A 15,688-nucleotide genomic window follows, 5' to 3' on the forward strand; every position below is an offset into this window, starting at 1 on the left:
CAGGCAGCTGCAGATCTATTTGGAGTAAACATTTTTACATACAGCCAACAGAAGTGGTTGAGGTATAGCTCTACCAACCCAAATACAAACAAGGGGAGATCAATATACCTGAAACATTGCAACAACTCGCACTATGAAGTGGTCTCCTGCATCAAATTGAGAGATTCTGAAGAGTGTCCTTTCATGTGTAGCAAATCAAACAAGGATACCAAATCTAAGGTGAAGTGTGTGTCAAGTCGCCGTAAAATTGAAACCGAATATAAAAGATATCATGAAGATGAGGAGTATAGAACAAACAAGAAGCAATGCACTCAAGAAAAGTATACCAATGCTGAAGAGTATCGGCAAAAGGTCATGATGTCAAGCAAAGAGAAATATGCCCAAAATGAAGAACACAGAGAAAAGGTCATGATGTCAAGCAAAGAGAAATATGCCCAAAATGAAGAGCACAGAGAAAAGGTCATGATGTCAAGCAAAGAGAAATATGCTAAAAATGAGGAGCACCAGTCTAATGTTCGTCAACGTAGTATGAATAAGTACAAAACTGACAAAGTTTTTGCTGAAAACCTCAAACTGACAATTGCAGAAAGACGTGCCAAAGAAAAAGAACAATTACAACAGATGGACAACGTATATAAACGATTCAAACAGAAGACACGCATGGGTCCACAATATGTGTGTGCATCATGTCATAGACTACTGTTTCAACATCAAGTACAAAAATGCAAAAGAGAACTCTATGCAGTAAAAGGAGAACAGGTCGCTTCTATGGCTAGCAAATGTATCACTGAAACCTATCTTCACAAATGTGGTGACACTTGTCTTCAAGATTGCACTTTCAAAAGTGGTCCTTCTGGGCAATTATGGCTATGTTACACGTGTCACCAGAAAATTCTTCTTGGTACAATGCCAGCAGAAAGTGTTGCAAACAATTTGCATTTAGATCCCATTCCACCACAACTCAACAATTTGAACTCAATTGAACAGCTCCTAATAGCAAAGAATATTCCCTTCATGAAAATGCTGGCGTTGCCGCGAGGTGGACAAAATGGTGTGCATGGACCAGTAATATGTGTACCTTCCAATATCAGTGACATAACAAATATCCTTCCAAGATCAGATAACGACGATATCATTATTCCTGTTAAGTTGAAGCAAAAGTTGTCTTACAAAGGCTTTTATGAATATCAGCATGTTCACGCAGAGAAAGTACGGATAGCGGTGATATATTTGAAAGATAATAACATATGGTATAAAGATGTGGAGTTCAATAATGAATGGGTGAATCCCTTAAGCAGAATCGAGGAAGAAGCAGATGAACATAATGACAATGACAACTGTGAACCAATGTGTCCAGACCACAATCAAAGTACAACATCTGAAATTGAGGAAGAACCTATGGATGAAACACTCTTTGACAAACAGCAACATGGTATGTTCATGGACACATGTTTACAACCCATTGACATTGCACAAGAAGTTTTGGATCAGCACTTTGACCATATTATATCTGTGGCACCAGCAGAAGGAAATAGCCCTGTAAGATTATTAATGGATGAAACTAATGAAGCAAAATGTTTTCCCGTGCTTTTCCCAAGAGGACATGGAACCTTTCATGATCGCAGACCTGTGAAGTTGACATTATCACGATATTTGAATGTACGCATTCAAAATGCTGATGGAAGATTTGGAAAAAATGCGGTTTACATATTCTATGCACAATATTGGTCAGAACTTTATCAGGTTGTATCAAACGTCTCAATAGCAATGAGAAAAGGTCATGAAACAGACAGGCCTGTGACAGCCGAAATGTTCATGAACCAAGACTCTCTTCAGAGGATTCTGAATTGTGATCGAGGCTACAAATTCATGAAACCTATAAGAGGCACACCTGCTTTTTGGCAAAGCGCACAAAAAGACTTATTTGCCATGGTGAGACAATTGGGAATTCCAACATGGTTCTGTTCCTTCTCATCTGCTGATTTACTCGCACTATGAAGTGGTCTCCTGCATCAAATTGAGAGATTCTGAAGAGTGTCCTTTCATGTGTAGCAAATCAAACAAGGATACCAAATCTAAGGTGAAGTGTGTGTCAAGTCGCCGTAAAATTGAAACCGAATATAAAAGATATCATGAAGATGAGGAGTATAGAACAAACAAGAAGCAATGCACTCAAGAAAAGTATACCAATGCTGAAGAGTATCGGCAAAAGGTCATGATGTCAAGCAAAGAGAAATATGCCCAAAATGAAGAGCACAGAGAAAAGGTCATGATGTCAAGCAAAGAGAAATATGCTAAAAATGAGGAGCACCAGTCTAATGTTCGTCAACGTAGTATGAATAAGTACAAAACTGACAAAGTTTTTGCTGAAAACCTCAAACTGACAATTGCAGAAAGACGTGCCAAAGAAAAAGAACAATTACAACAGATGGACAACGTATATAAACGATTCAAACAGAAGACACGCATGGGTCCACAATATGTGTGTGCATCATGTCATAGACTACTGTTTCAACATCAAGTACAAAAATGCAAAAGAGAACTCTATGCAGTAAAAGGAGAACAGGTCGCTTCTATGGCTAGCAAATGTATCACTGAAACCTATCTTCACAAATGTGGTGACACTTGTCTTCAAGATTGCACTTTCAAAAGTGGTCCTTCTGGGCAATTATGGCTATGTTACACGTGTCACCAGAAAATTCTTCTTGGTACAATGCCAGCAGAAAGTGTTGCAAACAATTTGCATTTAGATCCCATTCCACCACAACTCAACAATTTGAACTCAATTGAACAGCTCCTAATAGCAAAGAATATTCCCTTCATGAAAATGCTGGCGTTGCCGCGAGGTGGACAAAATGGTGTGCATGGACCAGTAATATGTGTACCTTCCAATATCAGTGACATAACAAATATCCTTCCAAGATCAGATAACGACGATATCATTATTCCTGTTAAGTTGAAGCAAAAGTTGTCTTACAAAGGCTTTTATGAATATCAGCATGTTCACGCAGAGAAAGTACGGATAGCAGTGATATATTTGAAAGATAATAACATATGGTATAAAGATGTGGAGTTCAATAATGAATGGGTGAATCCCTTAAGCAGAATCGAGGAAGAAGCAGATGAACATAATGACAATGACAACTGTGAACCAATGTGTCCAGACCACAATCAAAGTACAACATCTGAAATTGAGGAAGAACCTATGGATGAAACACTCTTTGACAAACAGCAACATGGTATGTTCATGGACACATGTTTACAACCCATTGACATTGCACAAGAAGTTTTGGATCAGCACTTTGACCATATTATATCTGTGGCACCAGCAGAAGGAAATAGCCCTGTAAGATTATTAATGGATGAAACTAATGAAGCAAAATGTTTTCCCGTGCTTTTCCCAAGAGGACATGGAACCTTTCATGATCGCAGACCTGTGAAGTTGACATTATCACGATATTTGAATGTACGCATTCAAAATGCTGATGGAAGATTTGGAAAAAATGCGGTTTACATATTCTATGCACAATATTGGTCAGAACTTTATCAGGTTGTATCAAACGTCTCAATAGCAATGAGAAAAGGTCATGAAACAGACAGGCCTGTGACAGCCGAAATGTTCATGAACCAAGACTCTCTTCAGAGGATTCTGAATTGTGATCGAGGCTACAAATTCATGAAACCTATAAGAGGCACACCTGCTTTTTGGCAAAGCGCACAAAAAGACTTATTTGCCATGGTGAGACAATTGGGAATTCCAACATGGTTCTGTTCCTTCTCATCTGCTGATTTACGATGGCCAGAATTTCTGGAATGTATCTTGCGAGTAGAGGGATCCAAAAAATCCATTGATGAGCTTGACTGGTCTGAGAGATGTGGCCTGTTACAAAGAAACTCTGTGATAGCAGCAAGAATGTTTGATCAACGATTCCATTGTTTCCTCAACGACGTAATCATGTCCCCAGCACAGCCAATTGGTAAAATTGTGGATTATTTCTACAGAGTGGAGTTCCAGCAACGTGGATCACCTCATATACACTGTCTATTCTGGGTGGAGAATGCACCCCAAATTGACGTAGACGATGATGATGCTGTTGTAGCATTTGTGGATAAATATGTGACATGTGAAATGCCGCCAGATGATGACACAGAGATGCATGAAATTGTCTCAGCTGTACAACAACATAGCAAAAGACACTCAAAAACATGCAAAAAAGGAGGCACAACTTGCAGATTCAACTTTCCTAGACCACCGACCAACAACACATTTATTACAAGAAGCAAGAATGAAGATGAGAAAGACGACAATGCAAATGAGCAATCAGAGGAACATACCTGTTCAGAAAACTCCCCAGATGATGTCGTAAATGAAGAAATGCGTAAAGCCCATGCAGCAAAAATTGTAGCAAAGGTGAAAGAAGCAAGTCTGGACCCTAAAGCACCTTTGACTCTGCCGACGAATTGTTTGCCTCAATTGGCATTACGCAGGAAGGATTTGAAGCTGCATACAAAATGGTAACAAACAAAACCACTGTTGTTCTGAAAAGAAAGATTAGTGATGTTTGGGTCAATCAATATAACCGACACCTTATGCGCTGCTGGAATGGAAACTTAGACATACAATATGTGTGCGATGCGTACTCCTGCATTGTTTACATCATCTCTTACATTTCAAAAGCAGAGAGAGAAATGGGACTATTGCTGCAACGTGCACAAACAGAGGCTGCAAATGACAACATGGATGCTAAACAGGCTTTGAAGAAACTTGGCTCTGTGTATTTGTATAACCGAGAAGTTTCTGCCCAAGAAAGTGTCTATCGTCTAACCAACATGAGGCTTAAGGAGGGGTCTAGAAAAGTTGTGTTTATTCCAACTGGTGATCACACAGTGCGTATGAGCTTGCCACTCCATGTCTTGCAAAAGAAAAATGCTTGTGACACAGAAGAAGATCAATGTGATGACACAGGCAACAAAAACATATGGATGACCAGCATAACGGAAAGATATAAAGGTAGACCTAAAAGTACAGAGTTTTCCCAAATGTGTCTGGCTAGCTTTGCATCTGAATATAGAGTACTGTCCAAATCGGAAAGTTCAGCACACAATACCATTGCATTGAAGGATGACTTGGGATTTGTAAAGAAGAGAACACGTACTGATGGTGCTGTTGTACGGTATGCTCGGTTTTCAGCTACCAAAACTCCGGAAAAGTATTTCAAGAGCATTTTACAGCTTTTTCTACCCCATTACACTAATGAGGAATTGAAACCATCAACATTTGCTACCTTTGAAAGCTTCTACTGTACAGGCTTTGTAAAGCTTTGTGAAATGTGTTGTTGACACAAACAGAAACCTGTATGAAAATAAGGCAGACAAAATTGAAGAAGCTCAAAAAGATGTCGAAATGAATGGTCCTATGGAAGATGCATGGGCAGAAATGTGTCCGGAATCTGAATTGGAAAGACTGGAAGATCACAAAAACAAAGAAAAAGAAACATTGGATACTGAAAAAATTGGTGAAGACATTCCAGATTTACAGCCCAAACAAGACCCTGCCTATACAATTGAACTCAATGACCACAGAATGCCAAGACCAGAGGCACTGAAGCTACTTTCCTCGTTGAATGAGAAGCAATCCAGCATTTTCTATCAAATCCGTCAATGGTGTCTACAAAAGGTTCAAGGGAAAAATCCTGCTCCATTTCATGTGTTCATCTCAGGAGGTGCTGGCACAGGGAAATCACATTTGATCAAAGCTATACATTATGAAACATGCCGTATTTTGTCACAATTGTCTGACAACCCAGATGAAACACACGTGCTACTGACAGCTCCAACTGGTGTTGCAGCCTACAATATCAACGGAGAAACAATACATCGCAGTTTTTCAATTCCAATCGACGCATCTCAACAATATAATCCTCTGGGCCAAGACAAAATCAACACTTTGAGAGCAAAGCTAGGAAACCTCCAAATTTTGATCATTGATGAAGTTTCCATGTTGGATCATAAGCTTATGAGGTATGTGGATGGCAGAATGAGACAGATAAAACAGACCGGCGATTATTCTCCTTTTGGAAACGTCTGTGTTATTGCCGTTGGCGATTTCTATCAATTGCCCCCTGTGAAAGGAAAAGCCCTTTATACAGAGCCAAAGGATTTTATAAATTTATGGGGAGATAACTTTGCTCTTGCTGAACTTACAGATGTTGTGCGACAAAAAGACACAAAGTTTGCTCAATTACTGAATCGCTTAAGGAAACACCCTAATAATGAAGACCTTGAGAAGTCAGACCTGTGCATGCTACAGAAATGTGAAACAGGTGAAGGAGAAGAAAGTGATGCTCTACACATTTATGCCACAAATGCACAGGTCGATGACCACAATTTCAACATGTTAACGAAAACCTGTTCTGACACTATTAGCATTAATGCACAAGATTACGAAAAGATTGCCAAAGGTGGAACACTACAGAAACAAAATGGATCTATCAAGGTTCATCAAACCTGTCTACCAAAAACACTCTGTCTTGGAGAAGGTGCACGTGTCATGCTTCTGAAAAACGTTGATACATCTGACGGACTAGTTAATGGGGCATGTGGCACTGTTTCTAAAGTGTATTTTGGAGATGATAAAACATTCCCCTCAATGATCTATGTCACTTTTGATGATGAGAAAGTTGGACGAACTGCACGATGTAAGAAACCATGTCCACAACTTGGATTTGAACAAGCAACTCCAATTGGGCCTGATGAAGACAGAATGATTTACACCACTGCTGTACGCCGTCAGTTTCCATTGAGATTAGCGTGGGCTTGCACTGTTCATAAAGTCCAAGGTTTAACAGTGGAAAAAGCAGTAGTTTCTCTACAAAAGATCTTTACCGCAGGACAAGCATATGTAGCTTTGAGTCGGGTGACATCTCTAGAAGGACTAATAATTGAAGACTTTGACCCAAAATCTATATATTCCAACAATAAAATAGAAAAATCACTCCAGGAAATGCCTGCATTCATTAAACCATCAACACAAGTACCACTGCCATCATGCAAGATACTTTTGCACAATATACAAGGACTATCATCCCATGTTCAATGCATAAGACAAGATGCAAGATACATGGAGGCAGACATGATCTGTGTTACAGAAACTTGGCTTGCACCAAATAATTGCAATGATGACACACATGTCAATGGATTTGCCTTCCATAGTAAACCACGGCATCTTGCATATGACACAAATGGAGAAATGTTTGCAGAATTGCAAGAACAACAACATGGTGGTGTTGGCGCCTATTGCAAAGAAAACATGCAATGTCATATTACAGATGTGCCCTGCATAAATATTGAATGTCTCCTATTGGACATCCCACAACTGGAAACACAAGTTGCAGTGATTTACAGACCATCATCATATCAGCTTTCAACATTCCGCAGCAAGCTTAATGATCTGATTGCCCATATGAACATGAAAACAGGAGGCAAAATCATCTTGGGAGATTTCAATGAAAACCTGATGGTAGCAAGTTCAATTAAAACACAAATGGAACAACATGGGTTCACTCAAGTTGTAAATGAGCCTACCACTGAGAAGGGGACTTTGATCGACCACATCTATATCAAAGACATTGACACCAAAAACATATGTATAAGTATAATGCCCACATATTTCAGCTATCATGAATGTGTTGTACTTAATTGGTATTTTTAATCTTGACACTTGGTCTTATTTGTATGTATTTTGAGGAACATTTTTGTATTGCTTGCTATTTTGTGTGTTTAATTAAAGCCAACTAAAATGTTAAGAGTTTTGGCCTTAAAGGGACACTCCACCGAAAAACAATGCTGATTTATTTTGCACATCTCACACATCCGAAAACAGTTTTGCAGGCATTCATTTAGTTTGACACAGTTGATTTGTAAAAGGTATAGTTTGGTTTATTTGAAGTGGGGTACTATGCGGTACTTGTAATGTCTAAACTTTTAATGCCACCTGCTCTGACGCCCGCCCCCCCCCCCCCCCCAATCACCAACTCAAATCACTACAGACGAAATTGAAGAAGCCATCCTCATGCTCAATCACATCCGAGTTGACATAATAGACAATCAAATCATAGCCCTGACTCAGACTTGACTCCACGACTCGACAGTCCCTCCACACAGTCCAGAAACCCCGACTCAGCCCCACACAAGGACAAAGTGGATTGATACATTTCTTTTTACTTTAAGTTTTTCATTTCATAAAAACTATTATTTGCAATAAAAACTTATTGTTTGAATCATATATCTGCCTCCTTTGCTGTCTTTTGTCCCAGTTTTTTATGCATTATATCCTAACTCCTTTAGTCAACCTTGAGCTTACACTTTTATTGCCAACTTGTAGATGTCCACTGTGCCCAAGCTTACCCTTTTAAAACATCTGAATAACAGACAAGTACCTTGTTAACTGATAACCTATTAAGCCACTAGCAGTTTGACTTAGAGGGTGATTTACACAACCTGAATATTAATCTTGTTATACCTATACAGAGACACTAGAAATGTACCATGTGGAGTATCTCGTAACAGTTAGGATTTTACATTAATTTCATGACAAATGGTTCAAATTCTGGCCTTGTGCTTATGCAGACCAGATTTATGACTACCACCACTACTACAAAAGCATTGGCTTTTCATTGTGACAACCAATTACTTAGATCACAATTCAGGAACAGTTTGTTTAATCCTTTCCTCACTGAGCAGATCTATAACGATGTCAGAAGTGTACAGTAGAAGCAGCACACTATCTTCATCCAATGGACTAGGAAAACTGGATGGTGACAAATGGTTAACAAATCATGGTTAACAAATCTAAGCTTATCAAGAAACTAGGATTTGAAATTATGACAGTTTGCCTAGAAAAAGTCCATTGCTTAATAAGCCTCTTTGACAGCCACCATTTGGCTTACCACCACCACTGCTACTTACTACATATTACTTACTACAAACTTGGTACACTTGTGCACATATCAACTCTGACTAAATGTGCAATTCAGTGTCTATATTATCTGACATATAACCCCCAAGTCACCAGAAGCTTGGACCCCGCATCGCCGCTTGCGGCTATATTTATTATTCTGCCCTAAAACAGCATGCACGTCAAAAACCGTAAGGGCTACAGTAGCCAGACCTTGCACATAGGTTGGAAATGTGCCCCACTGCTCAGAGACAAAAAATTAGCCATATTGGCCAGATGGTGGCGCTATAACAGACCCTTTTGCGTATTGACCCATAACTCACACCCATTTAAGCCTGCTAGATTTTCCAAAAAAAAAAACGAACTCGTCCTAGGCCATTTGCCCGAATGAGCCCAAACTTTTTCTGTGTCATCTCTGGACTTCCCTGATCTAAAGTTGTATAAAGAATTTGGATACGTGAAACCGTCTTGAAATGATAAATGTTTAAACTTTGACACTTTGAAACTTTGAAACTTTGAAACTTTGAAACTTTGAAACTTTGAAACTTTGAAACTTTCACCGGAAGCTTGGACCCCGCATCGCCGCTTGCGGCTATATTTATTATTATTATTCCGCCCTAAAACAGCATGCACGTCAAAAACTGTAAGGGCTACAGTAGCCAGACCTTGCACATAGGTTGGAAATGTGCCCCACTACTCAGAGACAAAAAATTAGCCATATTGGCCAGATGGTGGCGCTATAACAGACCCTTTTGCGTATTGACCCATAACTGCTGAACCGTGAGGCGTAGAATCAAAATTCCACATCTGCTGGATTCCCTGGATCAATACGCATCTATCCATATAGACCACGCCCATTTAAGTCTGCTAGATTTTCCGCCATCTTGGACTTTCTAAAAAAAAAAAAAAACTAACTCGTCCTAGGCCATTTGCCCGAATGAGCCCAAACTTTTTGTGTGTCATCTCTGGACTTCCCTGATCTAAAATTGTATAAAGAATTTGGATACGTGCAACCGTCTTGAAATGATAAATGTTTAAACTTTTGATAAACAAACTCGTCCTAGGCCATTTGCCCGAATGAGCCCAAACTTTTTCTGTGTCATCTCTGGACTTCCCTGATCTAAAGACTTACAAAGAATTTGGATACGTGAAACCGTCTTGAAATGATAAATGTTTAATTAGGGGTCCAAGCACGAAGTGCGTGGATCCCTATTGTATCTGTTCCGTTTATTATTATTATTATTATTATTATTACAGTAGGGGTCCAAGCACGAAGTGCGTGGATCCCTATTGTATCTGTTCCGTTAGAAGTATTAAAATACAACCAATTCCTCCATATTACATACATAACCTGAGGATATCTTACACTATAAAATGTATATGCAACTAGGGTGACCAGATCCCAGCAAACCAAATGTGGGACACAGAGTGTGTTTGTGTGGGCCGGCCCTATGAGACACATTGCCAATGCTGAGTGAGTGGGGCTGCAACTAACAATTATTTTCATTATCGATTAATCTGTGGATTATTTTAGACTAATTGATTCGGTCTATAAAATGTCACCAAATGGTGGAAGGTGATAATTTTTTCCATAAAGTCAAAGATGACATCCTTTAATGTCTTGCTTGACGGTTTTGAAGTCATTCATCTAGTTTGACAGTTATTGAGAGTTGATTTGAGTTAATGGGTTATTAATTTGAGTTAGTGTGGACCAGTGATGTCACTGGTCCACACTTTAACACTCAATAACTGTCAAATTAAATGACAGACTTCAAAACAGTTTACAGTTTTCTGATATACTACTGATGTTCTAATGATACAAAGCTGGTTGAAAATGGGCGGAGTGTTCCTTTAATGTCATGTCCAAAAGTAACTATTTCAGTAACTAATTGAGTTACTAAATTTGACAAAGTAATTAGTTAGGTTACTAGTTACTGCAAAAAGTAGTTAAGTTACAGTAACTAGTTCCCAACACTAGTCATAGAAGACTAAAGACATCAGAAAGCCAGAACAAGAGAAAACATTTTAATTCGTCTGCCTGCCTGTCTCTCTCTCTGTGTGTGTGTGTGTGTGTGTGTGTGTGTGTCTGTGTCTGTCTGTCTGTCTGTCTGTCTGTCTGTCTGTCTGTCTGTCTGTCTGTCTGTCTCACTTTCAGTGGTTTGGCTTTTGAAAACTAGTCAATCAAAATCTGGGACATCATCTCAATTATGTTGTACATGGCCCTGTTCAAAAACCACCAAAACCATGAAGAAATGAATAAATAAATGTATGTATGCTGCTGAGCAACAGACACAAAATGGCCTCCGAGAAACGGCTCTGAGAGTCACGTGGATTGCGTGACGTCACCTACCTATAGCGAGAGTGGATTGGTTGACGCTGGGGCGAACTTCAAAAGCCAACCTCAGAGCCGTAGAAGACGCCACTCTCTTACTAGACTAGACGACACTATCCAAACTCATGGAAGCTAGTCTTAGGAGGACCCACCCACCGTCGACTACATCGAAGCTGCACACAACGAAACGTTTGGACCCGGTGAATTAACGAGACTTACTTTGGCTGGAATTACAAGTAAGTCAATATTTGAGTGATAACGTGCATTTATCACAGCAGCAGCTTTAGTTTGCATGCTTTTACCATCACCTGCAAGGAAGTCTTTTGCAACCGTTGTAACGTTAGCTAGCCCGTCTCCTCACTGGTTGTTAGGTAACCTGCTCGGAGTGCAACGTTAGTTTGTGTTTAATCTCTTGAGACAGACTTTAACACCGTTAGACAGATTGTTTCTGTCGAAGGCTTTCTCTGCCTGCAGTGTGTGTGTGTGTGTGTGTGTGTGTGTGTGTGTGTGTGTGTGTGTGTTTGTGTGTGTGAATATGTGTAGTGAGTTTTGCCTCCCTCCGTGTCTAATGATGTGTGTTTGAGTGGACAACGTTATGCTAGGCTGTGCAGTTATAACGTTCTGGACGTTATAACTATGTTAACAGTACTCTAGCATAACGCTAGCTAGACTGTTAACGTAGTTATAACGTTCCTCATCGTAGGAACGTTACGCTGTTATCGTTACACTGTTAATGTAGTTATAACGTCCTCATCTCTCTTCAACGTGAGATGAGGTTTTGCATTGGGATGAATCACCATGTTTGTAAACACAGTTTGGCCAATTCGGGTGCAACTGCCGTTATAGTTTTAATATATAACTAACTAAAATAATATATCTAACTAAGTTAGTGACACAGCTCATGTCACATTCATCTCCACAGTACCATGCCTGACCTCGAGAGCTCCACCCTGGACATCATGGCAGCCAACACCAAGACCGTTCAGGACAAGGCAACAGCTCAAGGTAATAGGCTACACTCACCTATTGTTTCACATCAGGAGTTCATTCCAAAAAGAAGAGTAACTTCAGTAGTGTCCAGGTGGTTTGGTTACAAAAGAGTACGTACAGTACAACAAACCAGGGTCATATTCACAACGTCTCTGATCAAGCTGGAAGTACCACTGTAGCTTCACCGGGTAGTGAAGCTGTAGCTGCCTACCAACACGAGGGTTGCAGGTTCACGCCCCCGTGTTGCCTCCGGCTTGGTCGGGCGTCCATACAGGCACGATTGGCTGGTGTCTGCGGGTGGAAAGCCGGATTAGGGCTAAGTGTTCTGGTCGTTGCACTAGGGCCTCCTCTGGTCGGTCGGGGGGCACCTGTTTGGGGCCGGAAAGGAACTGGTGGGAATAGCATGATCCTCCCACGTGCTATGTCCTGCCGGTGAAGCTCCCCGCTGTCAGGTGAAAAGTAGTCTCAACGCTATGTTACTGCATGCTGCAGAGCTCTCTCTGGGTCTGGGACCCTTTCCCTCGGCCGGCTGGTTATGGGAGGGAACCGTTCACTTGGCCAGTGATTGGCCAGCAGTGGATTCAGTCCTCGCCAGTCAGTAACGACTTTGCGATCAGACGACACGGGAGGCGCAGCCCATTTTTCAAACCACTCTCTCATCGGTGCTATGACCTGTCACCCATTCAATTTCAACCCGCCTTCAAGTCAGCAAGGGGGAAATTGGCCAAGTACAATTGGGGAGAAAATGGGGGGAGGGAATCAGAAATGATAATAATAATTAAAGAACGAATAAGGGTCTCTCTCAAGGATGTTTTGACAGGATGCATTGGCTGTTGCAGGAATCAAAATCATATTTCATATCACCAGGCTACCCTGTCATATCCCACAACTCTTCCACTTCTCCACAGAGGTGGCTGTAAACGCAAACAAACTGGTCGAGCGCTGGGAAGAATGCAAGTCACCGGAGAAATCAAAAGTTCAGAAGGAACTACAGGTCCGAAGCATGACTGTGAAAAAAGGTAAATTGTAATTGGATTACTAGGACAAAAAAAACTTAGGATTAAGATCATCTTTGGTTGTTTATGTGCATTGGTTGGAGAGTAGGAGGTGAAATGCGTGTGCATTTTCTTTTCAAAATCACCTGTCAAATCCCACTTTAACCCCTGTGCAGGCAAATATTTCTGATGAGTAAGGGGGAGAAAATGTTGGCAATCTGGCTTTTAGGTATTTTGCTTTTTTTATTTATTATTAATTAATGGATTATTAATTTGCCATATGCCCATGTTCACATGCTCTGTTAATGAAATAAAAATATATAGGGAAATACATCATCTTAGTTGCGTGTGCTGATCAGAGTTGTGATTAAAGGGTTCGGTGGAAGATTTTCACATTTCAAAGTGAGCCCCGGTATTCTTAAGTTTGGGAACCCCTGGTCTAAACCAATGGAAGGCAGTTTTATTTGATGTTTGATTGTTCAGCGATCTGTGGTGGTTTCATTCGCTATCATTTATGTGATAGTGCAGCATGAAGTCGCAATTAAGGATGGACAATTTTCTACTGTTTTCACCATGACTGTCTCCACAACATCCGTACCACAACCCATATCCATGCTGTTTCATTTTTTGTCTGTTATACCTTTTTCTCCTTGTCTCTGGACCCAGCTCCGGCCGACTGGCTCCCTCCTGTGGACTCGTCTGAATCGGCAGCCTCCTTTGCCCCTCAGGGCTTTGTGTTGCAGGCTCCTGTCGGCTTGTCCTTGAAACGTCAGCCTCTCGCTCGTCGCTCAGAAGATGCTTTCCTCACACCAAGGTCTGTCTGTTTTCCCCCCTCCTTTAAGTAGACTTTAAATTGACTTGTTGAAGGCACAATATATATAATGTATTATTATATTATTACTATAATGCAAATAAATTTGTGCCCCGTTTGATTTGAAAGGGGGCAAAAGTGCTTGGAAAAAGTACTTGAAAGTCCTTGCTGCAGATAGTTTTGTAGTTAATGCAAACATTTCTTGGAGGTAGAAATGAACAAATGACTGATCTCATTGGTTAAGACAAACCACACTTTTTCTAAAGTTATGTTAGACTGTCTCAAGCACCAGTGAAAAATCTAAATCCCCTTCTGATTTCCTAATTTCCAGGTCGAATCTTCACTCTGCTCCTGTTCCTGCGGTCCACCTCGAGCCTCAAGCTGAGCAGAGCCGACCCTCTCCTCCCAAATCCCCCCACCGCTCCTCGCCTCGCAACTCTCCCACACCGGCCCTACCCACTCCAGTCAGCCCCCAAGAGCCAAAGCGCCGCGTCAAACTTGTTACAATAACAATAATAATAATAATGAATGAATTACACTTCAGGTAAAGAAACAAGAATCTCTCATCAAAAATATTGCAAGGCCGTACTTGTAACATGCATATTATTCACTTTGTATTGTATGTAATCAAGTTGACCTTGAACCTTGTATGTCTCTGTATGTTCAGATCAGAAATGGCCAATGAGACAGACAGACTGATCGCTGCAGAAGGAAGAACGGGTTCAGAAGAAGTAGCGGTTCCAGACGATCCCTCTGAGTTGTCCTTCCAGGAGAAGCTGCAGCACTTTGAGCAGCTGGGCCAAGCGGCTCCCACCTCCTCCTTCGTCACCAAGGTGATTTACCAACTTTCTTTATTTTTTTATTTTTATTTATTTCATTTAATTTAATTCAATTTTAATTCCAATTCAATTTCAATTCCAAACAGGGGAAGCAAAAGGATGTTATGATTTTATTAAACCCTGCACCTGATATGCTCACATCACATTAGTTAATTTGGCGATGCAGGTAAAACAGACGGTGTTTTGAACAGGGAGTCATAACACAACTGGGTCAAGTGGGCGGGGCTACATAAGGTAAAGTGGGCGGGGCTACATAAGGTGAATAAAGCAGAAAAAACTGTCAACCATTATAACAAATCCCTTTTTGCCATGTTTTTGCAGCTGGACATCATCCCCGCCACGGCTCCAGGGTCAGAGGTCAATGAGAAGAAGCTCAAGTTGGCGAGGAAGAAGCAGTACGTTCCCCTTTCCCGTGTCCTTGATTTTGAGGGAATTGGGCCTTTAAAGCCTTTGAACTTGATGTTTAAGAAGGTGTGGGAGGAGATTGATGAATGAGGAGGGTACCTATGACAATAGCTCATTGTGTGTGTGTGTGTGTGTGTGTGTGTGTGTGTGTGTGTGTGTGTGTGTGTGTGTGTGTGTGTGTGTGTGTGTGTGTGTGTGTGTGTGTGTGTGTGTGTGTGTGTGTGCTCCTAGGTTCATCATGGCAGAGCTGATTCAGACAGAAAAGGCCTACGTACGAGACCTGCGTCGGTGCTTAGATGTAAGTTCAGCTGCACAACAGAGGGTCTCGGAAAGTATGCAAAACCAATTTGATAATTTCCA

This window comes from Poromitra crassiceps (assembly GCF_964638095.1).
Source record: "Poromitra crassiceps genome assembly, chromosome: 13".
Lineage (NCBI taxonomy): Eukaryota > Metazoa > Chordata > Actinopteri > Beryciformes > Melamphaidae > Poromitra > Poromitra crassiceps.